General features: G+C 45.2%; 1 protein-coding gene across 3 annotated transcripts in view; it reads left to right on the forward strand.

Moving 5' to 3' along the window:
- NLGN4X (neuroligin 4 X-linked) overlaps positions 1-20,756 on the forward strand; it is a 607,811-nt gene that overhangs the window by 158,395 nt on the left and 428,660 nt on the right. The gene's annotated exons all lie outside the window — the stretch shown is intronic.

Below are 20,756 nucleotides of genomic sequence, written 5' to 3' on the forward strand. Positions count from 1 at the left end.
ACATTGCTTGCCAGCGACTGACGTTTCTTAGTTGGTTTTAACATGACCTTTCGCCTTTTGAAGTCTCCATGATCAAAGGTACGGGAAAAATCTGGTGCTACACACCAATACCCTCCAATAACACCGGGATCAATACGAAAAAAACACGGATCGATACATAACTTTTTCCTTATTGCATGCTTCCACACATGAGCATCTGGTGAAAATTTGTAAAAGTCATATTTTTCGATAAAATACTGATACTGCACCGACACACTTTATTCGAGCAAATACCCGGTATGTACCTGGCAGATACCTGGAATGCGCCGCTCCTCACCTCTGGCAAGCCCCGTTGCATTTGCCTTCCCAGCCTGGGTTCATGCCTGGCTGATGGGCGGCTGATCTGTTAAATGATAATGATTAGGATTTAATAGGCTGCAATGCTTCGCGTGTCTACCAGATGGCATAAATTCATGAATTGTAATGCAGTATATATATATGTACTGTGCAGTATTGCAGCCAGCGGGAATAAAATGCTTCAATCCCTGCCGGAAAATAACTCAATGCACTCGGGCAGAAAACAGTCACAAACCTCAATACACCCGGGTATACCCGAATTCGTGGGACTAGCCAAGCTCGAATAAAGTGTGTCGCCAGTGTACATTTGACCAACTGTTGCCATCTTATCATCTGTTGCATTAATCGCGGCCCATATTAAATAAGCGTACGTTATATCGGGTTTTTGGTACACGGACTGCAGCGGTGCACTCATCTCGGAACTCTCAGGACAATAGAACACCAGACACTGCGCATTTAGTTTTTAATATGAAAAGCATAAATTGATACATTATTGTAACTTCTTCAGTACCAAGGTCAATTTACAATAGACCTCTGTGGTATTTTTTTAAACACCTGCAAGTCGACACATTACTGACGCGCATGCGCATTACAATTCATGAATATCTGCCGCCTGGCGGATACGCGAAGAATTTCAACCAATTAAATCCGAACCATTATCAATAAACACATCAATAAACACATCAACCGCGGGTGACGCCGGCATGAATGCAACATGAATGCGGCATGAATGCGGTGAAGTGCGTTGCATTCGGAAAAATTCCCCGAAAAAATTCTGAGATGTCGGAGAATTTAAGGGGCCGCGGCTGTATGCCCAGGACATACTTGAAAACGAGATATAACTGTTAATGTATTACTTGAGTAATAATCCCCGAAGAACAGGGCATTACTGGCCAATATTAATGCCCTATTATTAATTAATTATTAATTACTATTATAGGTTAAATGTAGGCTTATTTAATAAATAATAGACACTTTTGTGTAGTTATATAGATTTTTATTAAAATAAAATGGTAAATACATTTAAGTGCCTCATATAAATTTACACTGCAGCTATCTATATCCACACACTGCCGCCCCCTCTGTGTACACAGAGACACACACACACACACACACACACACACACACACACACACACACACACACACACACACACACACACACACACACACACACACACACACACACACACACACTCTGTAGCTATATCCAAACTCTGCTGACACACACACACACACACACACACACACAAACACACACACACACACACACACACACACACACACACACACACTCTGTAGCTACATCCAAACTCTGCTGCTACACACACAAACTCTGCAGCCACACACACACACACACACACACACACACACACACACACACACACACACACACACACACACACACACACACACACACACACACACACACACACACACACACACACACACACACACACACAAACTCTACAGCTACATAAACACACACAAACTGCAGCTACATACACACAAACTGCAGCTACACACACACAAACTGCAGCTACACACACACACAAACTGCAGCTACACACACACACACACACACTGCAGCTACACACACACAAACTGCAGCTATAATCATACAATAACAAACTGCACCTACACAAAGTGCAGCTACACACACATACAAACTACAGATACACACATAGAAACTGCAGCTACACATACAACACACAAACTGCACCCATACAAACAGCAGCTACACACAAACTGCAGCTACACACACACACACACACACACACACACAAACTGCAGCTACACACACAAACTGCACCTACACAAACTGCAGCTACACACATACAAACTGTAGCTGCACACACATACAACACACAAACTGCAGCCATACAAACTGCAGCTACACACACAACACACAAACTGCAGCTACACACTAGACAGACAGAAACTGCAGCTACACACAAACACTGCAGACACACTTACTTTACACTCTCGTTCCCTTCTCACAATGAAGTCTGTCAGCTGTGTTCGCGGAGGGAGGGGGAGGAGTCACAGCCTACTGCTTCTTCCTGACCAATCCCCTGCCCTGTCTCAGAGCTGTTCCTTCCTCCTGACCAATCCCCTGCCCTCTTTCAGAGCTGTTCTAAAAGCTAATTGGCTGGAAAAAAACACATAGGAAATAAAAACTTTGCAAGCAGTCAAAAATTCCGGGCATTACTGATTGGATAATGCCTGTAATTCTAATCAATCAGAGAGCAAGGATTTCAATAATGCAGCTTTAGCCTATAATTCCTGGTAAAATATGTTATAAATAAATAAATACAATGATGACTTCTCCCACTGATGTGTTATGCACGTCCCACTGCAACGCGCCAGAAGGAGTAATGACAATTTGCATAATGGGTGATTTTAATTATCCAAACTGGGGCAATGAGATTAGCATTACAATGAAAGGAAACAGTTTTTTCAGGGTGCTTATTGACAATTACATGACCCTAATTATTGAGGAACCAACCATTAGAGGGGTATTATTGGATTTGGTAATCTCATACAATGTATAAGTAATAACAAATATTCAAGTCAGGGAACATTTGGGTAACAGTGATCATAACCAGGTCTCATTTGAAAAAAATATCAAAAACCATATTATATGGTTCTTCCAGACTGGTTTATCAAAACAAATGATCAAAAACCATATTATCAGGTGCTAACAGAATGGTTTTTGAATCTGCATTTTGTCATTTAATAGCTATGAAACAGAATATACTGTATATAATGATAAATGAAAGTACGATAACAAAAGCAGTTATAAAAACCTGGTGGTCCACAGAGCTGAAATTAATGCAGGGTAGCTCAGGCATTCTGCTTTCCACTCATGGAAAATAAAGGTGAGGGAGAGGGTTAAAATGCACCCTTAAACAACGTTAATGCCCCCTAAACTTTATTTAGTGGAGGAATTACAAACATGTCTTTAATAGCTGAACAGACTATAAAATAAAACTACTACCAGTATCTAATGCTATTGAGAGAAATGGGACATTTCCTAGCCAAAGACGAATTCTTAAGTTGTACAACTCTTGATATGTGACTTGCCTCATTTATTGCTGCCCTTTAGTACAGTTTTCTCTTCTTACTGCTCCTTGATCACTGAAGCACTCAGTGTTTCTTGGTACACTGAGAAAGAATAAAGTTAACCCAGCTCTTAATCTATTAAACAGAGGATGCATTCAAGTGACACTTGAAGAAACTAGAGTTGTTTTCTTTTTTATCTTCTTGTTCCTTTCATTCTTACATACAGTACTTCCTTTTTCCCCAATTTCTTTTTGTAATCATTGTGAATTCATTTATTCACATACAATGATTGTTCCTGAATTTTTTTTGTCAATGTGCACCTACAGTATAGACATGACTTTCCTGTTTAAATAAAATAACAAACATACCGATTTTTACAGGGAGGGTTGACTACCTTGTTAGTTGGGCAAAGCTATGTGTATGAAAGCAAAGTCTTCAGGCAATGCAGTTGAACACATATTTACAAAAGAAAATGGAGTTACATGTTAGTTAGAAAAAATGAAAGGATATATGGAAGTACAACACACTTTGGGAACATGATTAGATAATGGGGAACACTGCAGCTCATATATAACATTGTAAAAGAGCTACTAGATGGTTATTCAAGGTGTATACTGTATCTTGTTAGTGTTCATGTTACATCAGTTTTTATGGTCAATATATACTGCACTGTAAATTTTAAACTTGCAGTTATTGATTGACAGTTGATGAATGTGTAATTTGCATTCTTTATTACTGATTTGTACTATTTGTACCTTAACGAGATAAAACAGCAAATTATACCTGCTCTACCCTGATTTGTTTACAGGTAGGTAAATTAGGGGAATAATGCATCAGAAAGACAAACATAATGCTTACAGAGGAGGAGCGAGAAAAAGTCCTCAAGTATATGTACACTAAACCTATATTTGTAGTAACTAATTATGTCATAGAAAGGGTGGGAGAGATGGAGGGTCATACACCAATGTTTGGCACAATATATATATATATATATAAATATATATATATATATATATATTATTAAAGTTATGCAGTATAGTGAATCCCATGATTAAGAAATACTCATACCAAATCTCCGGAGAGGTTAGGAATGTGAAGGAAGTTAAAATTCAACCTTTATTTAAGTAATAATCCCCTCAGAACAGGGCATTACTGGCCAATAATGCCCTGGCTGGAAGAGTTGAAAGCCAGAGGCGAAGTCGAGGGACTTTAACCCTGCCAGGGCATTATTGGCCAGTAATGATCTGTTCTGAGGGGATTATTACTATTATAGGCTAAATGTAGGCTTTTTTCATAAAATAATAGACACTTTTGTGGGTGAAGGGGAGAATGGGACGAGACGTTGGGGGTCAGTGATTTTAACTACAAACTAAAATAAAAACAGATACAAATTACCTTTGCAGAAGCTATTCAAGTGGTAGAAGAAATATTACTTTGTTGCAAGTAACAAAGTTTCTATTTGGGACCCGCCAGCTTCTGACAGCACTAGCAGTTATGAGAGAGAGCCTGCATGTGCTGTGAGAGAGAGCCTGCATGTGCTGCCGTGCTGTGAAAGGAGAGGAACAGAGATGCCGTGCTCTCCCTGCATCTCTGAAAGGTGAGTTGGCAAGTTGCCAAAAATTCCGGGCATTACTGAACGAATAATGCCCGGAATTCTAACCAATCAGAGAGCAGGAATTTCAGTAATGCCCGGAATTTTACTGCTTTAGCCTATAATTAAAAATAAATGGGAAACAAATTGTGCTAATAAAATACAGTGAATAAAAACATTCTATCCAGAAGGCAGCCAAATATCATCTGTGCACACTGTACTAGTTGCAACAGTATGTTACACAGTGTCAGTTACAGTGTTCATAAAGCTATTTAGGTAGGTTTGAGTGTTGGATTAATTGTGGCTGTTGCCAACACAACTATAGCCAGTGTTGCATAACAATACATCATGCACACTGTGCAACCGTTTGTTACACAGTATCAGAAACCAAACATTTATATTGTATTTATATTGCCATTACTCAAAAACAGCAAGCTTGACCCTACCTGTCTTTCTAACTATCGACCTGTCTCCCTCTTGCCTTTTGCCTCTAAACTCCTTCAACGTCTTGTATTTTCTCGCTTGCTCCATTTTCTCAACACCTATTCTCTCCTAGACCCTCTACAATCTGGCTTCCGCACTGCTCACTCCACGGAAACAGCCCTCACTAAAATAACTGACGCCCTCCATGCTGCCAAAGACAGAGGTCATTACACTCTGCTCATATTACTCGACCTCTCTGCAGCATTTGACACCGTGGACCACACTCTTCTCCTTCACATTCTCCATACTCTTGGTATTCATAACAAAGCTCTATCCTGGATCTCATCCTACCTCTCCCATCGTACGTTCAGTGTCTCTTCAAAACACCTCCTCCTCCTCCTCTATTGATCTCTCTGTGGGGGTACCCCAGGGCTCTGTCTTGGGACCTCTTCTCTTTTCTCTGTACACACTCTCTCTAGGTGACCTAATAACATCTTTTGGGTTTAATTATCACCTCTATGCTGACGACACACAAATATACTTTTCAACACCCGACCTTACACCTGTTGTACAAACCAAAGTTTCTGAATGTCTCTCTGCTATATCATCCTGGATGGCCCTCTGCCGCCTTAAACTCAACATGGCTAAAACAGAGCTCCTCATATTTCCTCCCAAACCTGGCCCTACTACCTCCTTCCACATTACTGTTGGAACTACGATCATTCACCCAGTAGCCCAAGCACGCTGCCTAGGGGTCACACTCGACTCCTCTCTCACATTCGCCCCACACATTCAAAACATTTCTAAAACTTGTCGCTTTTTCCTCCGCAATATAACAAAGATATGCCCTTTCCTCTGTTGCTCGACTGCTAAAACTCTGACTCAGGCCCTCATTCTCTCCCGTCTTGATTACTGTAACCTCCTGCTGTCCGGCCTTCCTGCCTCTCACCTGTCTCCCCTACAATCTATCCTAAACGCTGCAGCCAGAATCACTCTACTCTTTCCTAGATCTGTCTCAGCATCTCCCCTCATGAAATCCCTCTCCTGGCTTCCGATCAAATCCCGCATCTCACACTCCATTCTTCTCCTCACTTTTAAAGTTTTACACTCTTCTGCCCCTCCTTACCTCTCAGCCCTAATTTCTCGTTATGCACCATCCAGACTCTTGCGTTCTTCTCAAGGATGTCTTCTTTCTACCCCTTTGTATCTAAAGCCCTCTCCTGCCTTAAACCTTTTTCACTGACTGCCCCACACCTCTGGAATGCCCTTCCCCTCAGTACCCGACTTGCACCCTCTCTATCCACCTTTAAGACCCACCTTAAGACACACTTGCTTAAAGAAGCATATGAATAGCACTGTGGATATTCTGAACACATGATATATAAAGCTTGCCCCCCTGCAGACGCACTTACCAGAACTCCCTCCTACTGTCTCTGTACGTTCTCCCTACCTACCAATTAGACTGTAAGCTCCTCGGGGCAGGGACACCTCTTCCTTAATGTTACTTTTATGTCTAAAGCACTTATTCCCATGATCTGTTATTTATATTATCTGTTATTTATTTTATTACCACATGTATTACTACTGTGAAGCGCTATGTACATTAATGGCGCTATATAAATAAAGATATACAATACAATTTATATGGGGCTTTAAATCGGTTTGAGAGAAATAATTTAGTTGTTGCCATTATACTGTAGCTATAGCAAATATCACATCTCAGTGTAGACAATACCCTAGAAAATGTCAAGTACAGATCTCCTACACTGTAAATGCAGAGTAGTTAACTCAGCCAGAAACTGAATAATCTGTGCTTTTAGGATAATCGTTCTGAGTATATACAGTATGTCTGCTAAGAGGACGTAGACCATTGTGCGGTCATGATACTAAGTATTGCTGAAAGATGTATTTTCATAGACTCACATATTCTGCTACTACAGCCAATACTTTAGACAGTGTCACGTAAAATATGCTTGATACAGCGTAGGTAACTCAGAGACAGACACTGTTTTGTCTGTGTTTTTCTGTCTGCTCTAACAACGAGGACCAATATTATGGCCACAATGCTGGATATTGCTGAGAGTTGTACAGTATATGCATACCCCAGCTACTGTAATCCTGTGAATCTAAGCCCTGTTGTAATGTAAATAGGAATGGTAGAGTATACATTCTTATATAGAACACCTCTGCTAGGATAATGTTGTATATTGAGATTGTTGGTAATGAACGCTGCATTAAAAGACGAATGCAAACGCTATATTTGTTTGAGAGCTGTGAGCCTGCTGAGTATGACACCATGTGGGGCTGGTAGTTTTTGATCAGTTAGCTGCTATGAAGGACGTTGCTGATACAGTGATGTCAGCATAGACTCCATTTCGCACATGCATGCTTTTTTGAGGTTAAGTCCCATCCATGCTGCTAGGAGTTGTCTTTATACTGTCAAATCTACGTAAGTACCAGCACTCACTGTCTAATAGCTAAATGATGAAAACAGTTGTAATGCAGAATAAACATTTAATAATAAAACGAACCAGAAATATATCAAATGTGTTTGCAGAAACCAGTATCACAAATGGGCATGTCACAAAGTGAGGGGTGGGGGGGTGGGGGAAGGAAAATGGGAAAAAACATGAAACACAAGGGATATACACAAAAACGGAGCACAAGGAGCAGAGCCACAGAGGGTTTGATTACAGTCTTCATTTGCTATTCCCATTAACCTTTCATTGACTGTTGTGGACTCCTGGTGCTTCTTTGCAAGCTGCTTTCTTGCAAGCTGTGTTCAGCCTTTACTGTACCATTGCCCACAGTTTCTTGTGGTACTTGAACTACTGGCATTGACTTTAGTGGATTCTTGCTGCCCTGCTATTAGCTGTTTAGCTGTATTTAGCCTACACTGTATGTTTGCTATCTATTTTCAGGGGTGTCTGATTTGACCAGTTATAGGGGAAGGGAGGCTTAGGGAAGTACCTCTGGGACCATTTGGACCAGGGGAAGGGGCTAGATGAAGAGGTAGTCCCTTGAAACGTCGCCCCCCTAGCATACTTTCCGTTCTCTGTTATTTGTGTATATTCCTTGTGTTTCATGTTTTTTCTCCTTTTACTCCCACCCTCCCCCCCAGCCCCCCCCCCTCACTTTGTGACATGCCCATTTGTGATACTGGTTTCTGCAAACACATTTGATTTATTTCTGGTTCATTTTATTATTAAATGTTTATTCTGCATTACAACAGTTTTCATCATTTAGCTATTAGACAGTGAGTGCTGGTACTTACGTAAATTTGTTAGTACTATACAGGGGAATATGGGTCCCCTTTTGTTCCGTGCACCCTGCAATTGCATAAATTTAACACTATCAGAGTGCTGTCTATCATCCCCTTTTACCCTTGTCTTTATACTGTACTCTCCCAGTGATTGGTGAGGATTTACTGTTAAGACCTGGTGAGCCAGAGAAAAGCGAAGATGTGGGAAAATACTTGTACCGTTGCATTTGCACTGACATTCAATATAGAATACAGATTAAATGTAATACTGTTGCATAGTTGGTATTGTACCATTTGTTCAATAAAGTCAGGCATAAGGCCAAAGGCATGCCCCAGTGCTTAGAGGTACAGTGTAGTCATCCTAGTATGTGTCTCCTGTTCAAACCTATGGGATGCATTCCATCCAGAAATAGAGGAAAGGGCGATGGGGAAAGAGGGTGTATTTATTTATGTTTGAGACCCTAGTTATAATTTCATAGGGTACAGTATATGTTATCTACTGGGTGATATTGGTTGAGGATTTTACTGAAGTGGATCTGGAGAGGCTAGATAGGTATATCTGTAGAATCTGCAGACTTTTACTTTAAAAATAATAAGGCGTTGCAGCACTTGTTGTTTAGAGAAATAGAATTCTTCATTTAAACCTTTGGGATTTAAGGATTGAAGGTTTGAAGATTTTAAGATTTGAAGGTTTGAAGATTTGAAGATTTGAAGATTTGAAGATTTGAAGATTTGAAGATTAGAGAAGGAGCGGCTCAGTGAGTAAAGACACTGACTGGCACTGAGTTGGAAGCAGGGGAACCTGATTCAATTCCCGCTATTGGCTCATTGTGACCTTGGACAAGTCATTTTATCTCCCTATGCCCCAGGCACCAAAACATAGATTGTAAGCTCCACGGGGAAGGGACCTGTGCCTGCAAAATGTCTCTGTAAAGTGCTATGTAAAAACTAGCAGCGATATACAAGAACATATTACTGTATTTATTATTATAAATCCATCTGCATTCCCACTGCAGGTGAATCTTGTCCCAGTTACTCTTCCTGGGTCCTGTGGTTAAACTTGCATAGAACTTCAAGGCCTGTGTGTTCCCATTATGCACATCATTAATGTGCCTTGCTAACCGGGTCTCAGGCATGTTTCTGATAAACCCCCTGTGAAGATAGGGGCAATGCAGCTATGATAATAAAGGTTAAACCCTGCCATTGCCCCTACCCGTCAAGATGGATTCCCAGGGGTTAAATCTTGTGAATCTGGTTTGAAACATGTATTCAACTGTTTGAAATGTGATGCTGGTATTTTCTGTCTTCTCTGTGTGCAGGGCTGGTAATTCACTTAGCCAGCCAACAGACAAAATGACATGGGCCTTCTATTCAAATGTGGGAGGTGTGAAGTGGTTCAGACATTGTGGAGTGGGCAGGGGTGCTGACTTTTGTCTGGGGAACAATGGTTCTAAAGTGCGGAATCTTTGTTCAACCCAGACTCAAAGGCACCTATCTCAGCATGAGATAATAATTCAGAGCTGGCTCTGAGAATTGTTGCTGGGTATTGCCCCCGTTGGTGTGATTCTCATTGGCGAGCTCGAATTTTCCACTCCCATTAAACCCAACCCATGGGCTGTCTTCGAAACACGGTCACCACCCCTGGTTTGGGTTGGCCCATCACAGGTGAGCCCTCGCTCTGTGATTGCTGATTAGTCGGCACCCCATCTTCCATGCTTTCCTATGGAGATGGGAGCCTATGAAAAGAGCTGCTGTTTTCAGCTCAAACGACTATTCTGATCCTAACATAGTAGGTGTCATCCAAGGTTTGTGCCGGAGACATCAGTATGAGGTTCATAGTGGAAACAAGTGTTTTTTTTATTTATATGAGCTAGTATTCCCCTGAATTACCTATTTTGGGTGAGATTGTGTAAAAACTGTGTATAGTCTTGTGAATAGGACTGGCACAATGGTATTTGGCACCCTAGGCAGCCGTGCACCCCCCTCCAAAAAAAAAATTCCCCAAAATGTTTTGAATCTTTTGGTTGGACTTGCCTCGGCCCGACACAATCTCTCCAGCTTCTCTCCTACATGATCCCCTTCTCTCCAGCTTCTCCACGCACATATTTCCATCCAATCCAGCTTCCTCCCCACATGCTCCCCTCCTCACCAGCTCTCTCACTCCTCCCAACCTCTCTTTCTCTCACCCCCTCTCTCTCTCAGCCTACTCACTCTCACCCCCTCTCTGTCTCAACCCCACGCTCTCTCTCTCTAACTTCCCTTCTCTCTTTCACCCCCTTCTCTGTCTCTCACCCCCATATCGCTTTCTCTCTCACCTGTTTCTCTCTCTCATGGTCCTCTCTCTCACCCTCCCTTACTCTGTTTTTACCCCCTCCATTTTAACATACCCTCCACTCTGTTTTAACCCCCCCTCACCCCCACTGTTTTATACCCCCTCCATTTTACACCCCCCAACACCTCCTCTGTTTTATACCCCCGTCTCCCACCCCCCATTTTACACCCCCAAACCCCCTCCATTTTACACCCTTCTCTCACCCTCCATTTTATACCCCCTCGGTTTTATCCCTTCCTTTCCCCCTCTCCATTTTATGCCCTCCCTCCATTTTACCCCTGCTCCCACCCGCTTCCCCGATTTTACAATCCCTACTCTGTTTTACACCCACCTCTATTTTACACCCCCTCCCCGCCCTCCCCCTCTCTCCTCCTCCCTCCACCTTCATTTTACCTCACTCTTCCCCCCTATATTTTACACCCTCCCCCGTTTTACACCCACCCTCTCCCCTCCATTTTATCCCACTTTCCCCATCTCCGCCTGCATTTTACTCCCATCTCTCCCCCTCCATTTACCCCCTTCTCCCCTCCCCATTTTACCCCTCTTCCCCATCCTGCCCCTCCATTCTACCTCCTATCCCCCTCCCCACCTCCATTTTACCCCGCTTTGCACCTTCTCCATCTTCCCCCCTCCATTTTACACCCCCCACTCTCCCCCTCCCCCATCAATTTTACACCCCCTATGATTTACACCCCCTCTCCCCCTTCCATTTGCCTCCTTCCCCATCATCCCACTACATTTTACCCACCCTCCCCCCTACATTTTACCCCCCTCACGCCTACATTGTACCACCCCCTTACCCCTCCATTTCACCCCCCATTCCTCATCACCCCCCTCCATTTTACCCTCTTCATTTTACCCCCTCTTCCCCCTCCATTTACCCCCCTCTTCCCCCCTCCATTTAACACCCCCACTCTCCCTCATCAATTTTACACCCCCTATAATTTACACCCCCTCTCCCCCATTCCATTTGCTCCCTCCCCCCATCATTCCCCTACATTTTACCCCCCCTACATTTTGCCCCCGCCCGCCTACAATTTACCATCCCCTTACCCCTCCATTTCACCCCCCTTTCCTCATCACCCCCTCCATTTTACCCCCACCCTCCATTTTACCCCCTCTTCTCCCTCCATTTACCCCCCTCTCCCCCTTCCACTTTACACTCCCCTCCATTTTACACCCCCTCCCCTTCACACCCTCCTCCATCCTCTATTTTACCACCCATATCCCCCTCTCTTTTCCTCCATTTTACACGGCCTCCATTTTACACCCCATCTCCACACTCCATTTTAACCCGCTCTCCTCCCTCCCCCCGCCAGTTTACCCTCCTTTTCCCCTTCCCCTCCATTTTACTGCCATGTCCCCAATCCCCCTCCATTGACTCTCCCCTCTCCCCCCCTCCATTTTACACCATCTCTCACCCCTGTTTTATACCCCCTCCCACACTCTGTTTTACACCCCCCTGTTTTATACCCCCATCCCCACTCTGGTTTACACCCCGTTCTGTTTTATACCTCTCTATCCCACCTCTGTTTTACACCCCCTCCATTTTACATCCCCCATCCTCCTCTGTTTTACAACCCCTTCCGTTTTACATCGCCCCCTTCATTTTACTCCCACTCCCCCTCTCCACTCTCTCCCGCCCATTTTTACACCTCTCCTCTGTTTTACACCCCCCTCTCCCCTCTACCCCATCCACCCCCTCTCTTCCCCCTCCATTTTACACCCCCCTTCTCCCTTCCATTTGATCCCCCCCTTGGTTTTAAACCTTCTTCTTCTCCCCTCAATTTTATGCCCCACACATTTTACACCCTGCTCTTCCTCCTCCCTCCTTCATTTTACCCCCCCTCTCACTCCTCTCCCATCCTCCATTTTACACTCCACTCTGTTTTACACACCCTCTCCCCCTCCATTCTACCCCCCTCCCCTCTCCATTTTACCCCCCTTTCCCCATCTCCCCCCACGTTTTACCACCATCTCCCCTCTATTTAACCCCCTCTCCCTGCTCCATTTTACCCCCCTTTCCCCCATATCCCCCTCCATTTACCCCCCCTACCCATCTCCCTCATCTTCCCTCTATTACATCCCCCCACTCTCCCCCTCTCCCCATCCATTTTACACCCCCCTATGTTTTACACCCCCCTCTGCACCTTCCATTTGACTCCCCTCTACCCCCTCCATTTTACCCTCCTTACCCCCATCACCCCCTCCATTTAACTCCTCTTTCCCAATCTCCGCCCCTCCATTTTACACCCCCTCCTTATTCCACCACCCTCCTCCCCTCTACCCCCGATTCACACTACTTCCCCCTCCCCTTTACCCCCTCACCCCCTCCCCCTCAAGTTTACACTCCCTTCTGCTTTACAACTCCCTCTCCTCCCTCCATTTTACACACCCTCCCCCCTACATTTTACACCCCTTTCTCCCCCCTCCGTTTTACACCCTCCTCTCACCCGTTTTATACCCCCTCCCCACTCTGTTTTACACCCCATTCTGTTTTATACCTCCCTCCCCCAACTCTTTTTAACTCCCCCTGCTTCTCCTCTGTTTTACCACCCATATCCCCCTCTCTTTTCCTCCATTTTACATGGCCTCCATTTTACACCCCATCTCCACACTCCATTTTAACCCGCTCTCCTCCCTCCCCCCGCCAGTTTACCCTCCTTTTCCCCTTCCCCTCCATTTTACTGCCATGTCCCCAATCCCCCTCCATTGACTCTCCCCTCTCCCCCCCTCCATTTTACACCATCTCTCACCCCTGTTTTATACCCCCTCCCACACTCTGTTTTACACCCCCCTGTTTTATACCCCCATCCCCACTCTGGTTTACACCCCGTTCTGTTTTATACCTCTCTATCCCACCTCTGTTTTACACCCCCTCCATTTTACATCCCCCATCCTCCTCTGTTTTACAACCCCTTCCGTTTTACATCGCCCCCTTCATTTTACTCCCACTCCCCCTCTCCACTCTCTACCCCCCATTTTACACCTCTCCTCTGTTTTACACCCCCCTCTCCCCTCTACCCCATCCACCCCCTCTCTTCCCCTTCCATTTTACACCTTCCTCTCCTCCCTCCATTTTACACCCCCCTTCCATTTGATACCCCCCTTGGTTTTACACCTTCTTCTTCTCCCCTCAATTTTATGCCCCACACATTTTACACCCTGCTCTTCCTCCTCCCTCCTTCATTTTACCCCCCCTCTCACTCCTCTCCCATCCTCCATTTTACACTCCACTCTGTTTTACACACCCTCTCCCCCTCCATTCTACCCCCCTCCCCTCTCCATTTTACCCCCCTTTCCCCATCTCCCCCGACGTTTTACCACCATCTCCCCTCTATTTAACCCCCTCTCCCTGCTCCATTTTACCCCCCTTTCCCCCATATCCCCCTCCATTTACCCCCCCTACCCATCTCCCTCATCTTCCCTCTATTACATCCCCCCACTCTCCCCCTCTCCCCATCCATTTTACACCCCCCTATGTTTTACACCCCCCTCTGCCCCTTCCATTTGACTCCCATCTCCCCCCTCCATTTTACCCTCCTTACCCCCATCACCCCCTCCATTTAACTCCTCTTTCCCAATCTCCGCCCCTCCATTTTACACCCCCTCCTTATTCCACCGCCCTCCTCCCCTCTACCCCCGATTCACACTACTTCCCCCTCCCCTTTACCCCCTCACCCCCTCCCCCTCAAGTTTACACTCCCTTCTGCTTTACAACTCCCTCTCCTCCCTCCATTTTACACACCCTCCCCCCTACATTTTACACCCCTTTCTCCCCCCTCCGTTTTACACCCTCCTCTCACCCGTTTTATACCCCCTCCCCACTCTGTTTTACACCCCATTCTGTTTTATACCTCCCTCCCCCAACTCTTTTTAACTCCCCCTGCTTCTCCTCTGTTTTACACTCCCTTTCATTTCACACCATACCCTCCATTTTACTCCTGTTCCCCTTCTCCCCCTTGCTGCCCCCATTTTATACCCCTCCGTTTTACACCACCCTTTCCCCTGTCAACCTCCTCTCTTCCCCTCCCTCCCCCTCAATTTTACACCTCCCACTCCCTCCTCCATTTTACACCCCCCTCCCCCAACCATTTTACACCCTCCTCTTCCCCCTCCATTTGATACCCCCCTCGGTTTTACACCTTCTCCCCCCTCAATTGTATGCCCCACTCATTTTTCACACCGCTTTTCCTCCTCCCTCCTCCATTTTACCCCCCCTCTCACCTCCTCTCCCATCCTCCATTTTATACTCCACTCTGTTTTACACCCCCTCTCCTCTCCATTTCCCCTCCATTCCCCATCTCCCCGTCCATTTTATCCCCCATCTTTCCCCCATTTTACCCCCTTTCCCCTCTCAATTTCCCCTCTTTCCCCCCTCCATTTTACTCCCCTCTCCCCACTCTCCCTCTTCCCCCCTCTATTTTACAACCCCCCCCCCACTCTTACCCTCTCCCCCATCCATTTTAAACCCCTTACATTTTACCCCCCTCTGCCCCCTTACATTTTACCCAAATTTTCCCCTCCATTTAACCCCCCTTTCCCTATCTCCCTCCCTCCATTTTACCCACTCCCTCTCCATTTAACCCCATCTCCCCCCTCCATTTTACACCCCCATCAATATTACACCCCCCTCCTCTCCTCTACCCCGGATTCACACTCCTTCCCCTCCCCCCTCCGTTTTACACTCCCTTCTGCTTTACTACCCCCTCTGTTTTATTCGCCCCTCCTCTGTTTCACACACCCATCCATTTTCAATCCCCCTTGCCCACATCTGTTGTACAACCCCTCTTGTCCCCTCTATTTTACTCCCCCCTCCCCTATGTTATGCAACCCCTCCACTTTACACCCCCTCTCTCCCCCACTCTGTTTTACGCCCCCTCCACCACTCTGATTTACACCTCCCTCCGCCTCCTCTGATTTACACCCCCTTCTGTTTTACATTGCCCCCTCTATTTCCCACCGCTCCCGCCATTTTACACCCCCTTCTGTTTTACACCCCCTCCTCCCTGTCCCCTGTACACACCCTCCCAACCCTCCCTCCCCCTAATTTAACCCCCTTGTCCCACCCCTACATTTTACACCCCCTGTCTCGCTCCATTTTCACCCTCCTCTCCCCCCTCCATTTTATGCCCCCTCCATTTTTCACCCTCCTCTCCCCCCTCCATTTTATGCCCCCCTCCATTTTACACCCCACACCCCCTCCGCCACTTTACCCCCCCTGTTTCCCCTATCCCTTCCTCCATTTTACATCCCTCTGTTTAACACCCCCTCTCCCCCTCCATTTTGTCTCCCCTTTCCCCGGCTCCCCCCTCAATTTTACCACTGTCTCCCCCACTTCCCTCCATTTTACCCCCCTCCATTTTACTTCCCCTCTCCCTCCTCCATTTTACACCCCCTTCCCCCCTCTGTTTTCCACTCGCCTCTCGCCCTCCATTTACCCCCCTTTTTCCCATATCCTGCCTCCCTTTTAACACAATCTCCCCACTCCACCCTCTCACCCCTTCATTTGACTCCTTCTCCCCTCTCCATTTTACCCACCTTTCCACCAACTCTCCCCCTCCATTTTACCCCCTTTCCCCTCTAGCCCCCATACCCCCCTTCATTTTACCCCCTCCTCCCTCCTCCATTTTAACTCCCCTCTCCCCCATTGCTTCATCCAGTTTACACCCCACTCCATTTAACACCCCCTCTCCCCCTCCATTTTACACCCACTCTCCCCCCTCCATTTTACACCCCATTCTGTTTTACACCCCCCTCTCACCCCTCCATTTTACCCCCCCTTCTCCCGTCTCCATTCCTCCCTTCTCCTATCTCCCCCTCTCCCCCATCTCCCCCTCCATTTTACCCTCTATCTACCCTACCCCCACAATTTTACCCCCTCCATTTTGCACCCCACTATTCCCCACTCCTCCCTTCCATCTGACACCCCCCTATGCTTTACACCCCCTCTCCCCCTTCCATTTGACTACCTTTCCCCCTCTCCTTCCTCCATTTAACCCCTTTCCTCTTCCCCCTCCCATTTTATACCCCCCCACTCTCCCCCTCTCCTCCTATCCATTTTACACCCCCATATGTTTTATACCCCCCTCTGACCCTTCAATTTTACCCCTTTTCCAAATCTCCCACCTATATTTTACCCCCCATACCCATATCTCCCCATCCGTTTTACTCCCCTTTCCCCATCTGCTCCTCCATTTTACCCCCTCCATTTGACCCCCCTCTTTTCCCTCCATTTACCCCCCCACTCCCCCCTCCATTTACCCCCTTCTCCCGCCCTCCATTTTACCTCCCTCTCCTCTCCATTTTACACCGCCCTCATCCCCTTCCCTTTTAAACCCCACTCTGTTTTACTCCCCCCTCCCCTTACACCACCTCCCCCATTTCAATTTTACACACATCCTCCCTCCCCTTTAAAACCCCGTCACCCTCACTCCATTTTACACGTCCACAACCCCATCTGTTTTATACCACCCTGCCCCCCACTCTATTTTACACCCATACCCCTCCCTCCGCTTTACAACCCCCCTGTATAGTTGTGAACAGAAGCAGCAGAGAGAACATATAACTGCAGCAGGAGCATGCTGCAGAGGAGCTTTACAGCAGTGTGGGAGGTAAACAGTCTGCTCTGGTCCTGGCCAGCCTCGCACTGCCTCCACTGCCCCCCACAATGTGCAGCCCTAGGTGACCACCTATGTCGCCTAGTGGTTTCAGCGGCCCTGGTTAGGAATGTTGACATTGATTAAAATAAACTTGTTTTATTTAACCTCTTGCTCTCTCTGGTGTATGTGACAGACATGTTCCAAAAACTCTTATTCTAAGTTAGCAGCGGGTTTTGCATCTTGTATTTTTTACCGCAATCACAAACTGCCATATACAGTAAATAATATCTGTAGTCTATCAGTTAATGAAGTCATGAATTTGGCATTGTTTAGAGTCATGAAGGGCACACCTGTGAGCACGTGACTTGTATATGTACAGTAACAACGGTTAATGCACCCTTGCAGGGTGCCTCAAATGAGTCTCCCATCATATCACAAATATAACCTGAAATCACTGCCTCTACAAAAGAAAAGTAATTTTTTTTTCTCTTGGGGTCCTTGGTTTCCGTATACTGTACTAAGAAAAATATGCAATTAGCACACAAAAATGTATTGTAGCAAAATGTGTCAGAAAATGCAGTTACTCTCTTCAAAGTGTGCAAAGTTCAATTCCACCCCAAAGCAGTACTTATTCAATTTTAGATTTAGTATACAAAAGTACCAACAACAATGTCCAAAAGGATTCGGTGCTCAGATGTTCACATGTCACATGTATTATATAATATACAAAAGTAGTCCAGTGCTTAGTTTACATAAAAAAGAATGTTACAAGAAACATACAGTATAATATACAGTATGCTGACAGTTTCATAAAAATAATGGTAAAAAAACAAACAGAACTTCCTAATTTACAATACCATATATTTAGGTTTCTCAGAGTCTTGAGTTGGAAATTCACGTGTCTTGTTGGCATAGACCACTCCCTCTGTTGAATTCTAAATTCATATCACAAATGCATGGTTTTATCATAAAACTCCTTGTATTGAAAACAAAATAAGCCTACCTTCTGTGCGTGTCCTTAGCCTCTGCCTCCTCATTACAGGCAAAGAGATTATTTCTGATGGGGTTAATGCTAAATTTAGAGGCAAACAAATATCTGACATTTGCACCCTCACAGTCATGGATTGTCTAGCATTTATTGAGTTCATTAGATCACAACTGTTACACAAATGTACTTGTATTTCTTGCGAACATACAGTAGCTAACAATATTTTATATTTTGTAAACTTACATTGTCATGTGGAGTGTCTTCCTGGCCACAACTTTTAACATTCCCAGACCCTTTTAAGGATGTCTTTTAAGGTGCACAATTCAACTGTCAATAAGAGTTGTGAATCTAGATTTTAACCACCCCACAATCACAGAGCAGATCGCTCTCAGATAATCTCATTTCTGCAAAAACACAGACAACCAGGCCGAGTCCTGGTCATAATAAAAACAATACTGCATGTAATGTAATGTATTTTTAAGATGTAACTTGTAACTCAAGTTAATCAGTTGTGTGCCAGATTATTAAAATACTGAATATTTTTATGGTTTTATCATGCCATCTGGTATTATTCCAATTTGAAAAGATTTTTGGTGGGTGTCGTAGCATAAAAGGGCAGTCCTTACATTTACCACATCTAAAGGACCCTTGTCCAATAGGGACCACATAGTAGCTGCACACATTAATAATAATGCAACACTACCCATACCCTTGGTATACACTTCCATTCAACACACACCTTTTGTAAAGTGGTGAATACACTGTGGACACTGTATAAATTTATATTTACACACATACTCACACATACATACACACACACACACACATGCTCTTACATCACTAACATTCAGGGACCATTTAACATCTTAAGTCATACATCGCTTACTGCACAGGGGGAGGGATAGGCTCAGTCAGATACATTCCACGATCTAACGCCCTGACAGCGGCAGCAGGAAGAGATCCTCCAGACGAACCGGAGATGACAGAAGACGTGAGCGAAAGATTTCCTACAGTGAGCTCGGGAGTGTTACAGGATGATGATGAGACGGACAAAATCCGGGTGGCGTTGGAGACTCCAGAAGTGTCTAGGGTGGAAGTGACGCCGGAGGGAACAGAGGGATTTCTGGGGATTACTGTAGTTGAGGAAACTCCAGGGGAAGAAATGGAAGAAACTTTGGCGCGTTTGACAGAAGAGAGCTTGAGGAAAAAAGAGGAAGATCTCTTCCTGGAGTCCTTGGCCCAGAAACTGGAGGGGGAGGGAGGGAGGGGAGGAGACGGGAGCAGTCCCACAGAAAAATGCAGGGGAGGCGGAAATACAGTCATTGAGCGCGGTGAAACCTAGCTGGGGGGAAAGTATGGAGTTTCAAGATGCACAGAGGGAGAGGGAAGGTCCCCAAGATGTTTTGGAGGAGGAAATGGAAATAGGAGGGAAAAAAGCTCAAAAGCGTAAAAATCTGCAAGGGATAGAAACAAAGGAAGATAAGGATAGCCAAAAAAAAGTGGAGCCTAGAGAGAAGGGCGTAGAGGGTAAAGTTGGAAAAGTATCAGGGAAAGTAACCCTAAAAGAGAAAATGGAACATTTTGGGGATGCAGTGGGAGATTTTCTATTTTGGGTGGGTATTTTCCGGAAGCAGCATGGGGGAAGTAGTGATGAACAGATAATAAAAAGATTAGAGGAAATGATGTACCAATGAAAACAGCTGACAAAAGAGCAATATGAAGAATTAAAGAAGGAGCATGTACAGTGGGTTAAAATAAAAGAGGCTAGGGGAGAGGTGAGGGAGAAGGAGAGAAGTGTGAGCGATAGCTCATCCTCACAAAAAAGTCAGACAAGCATGGAGGGAACTAAAATACAGAGAAGAGTAAGCGGGAACGAAAGTGAAGAAAAGGCAGGCAAAAAAGGGATTGCACAGGCAAAAGAGGCAAATTCTGCGGGAGATAGTAAGGGAAGGAGCACCCAGGGAAAGGATGAGGTAGGGCTCACAAAGGAAGAGGTTTTGCACAAACTACTAGGTAGGAGATTTGGGCGGAAATATTAGGACATGAAAGAAGTAAAGGACGCGTATGAATATAATGTGTGGACTGGATTTCAGATAGAGAAAAATAAGAGAGGTTTGGAAAGTATGGAGGAAGAATTAAAACAGATGATCACATTAC

This window comes from Ascaphus truei, chromosome 3 (genome assembly GCF_040206685.1).
Source record: "Ascaphus truei isolate aAscTru1 chromosome 3, aAscTru1.hap1, whole genome shotgun sequence".
NCBI classification, from domain to species: domain Eukaryota; kingdom Metazoa; phylum Chordata; class Amphibia; order Anura; family Ascaphidae; genus Ascaphus; species Ascaphus truei.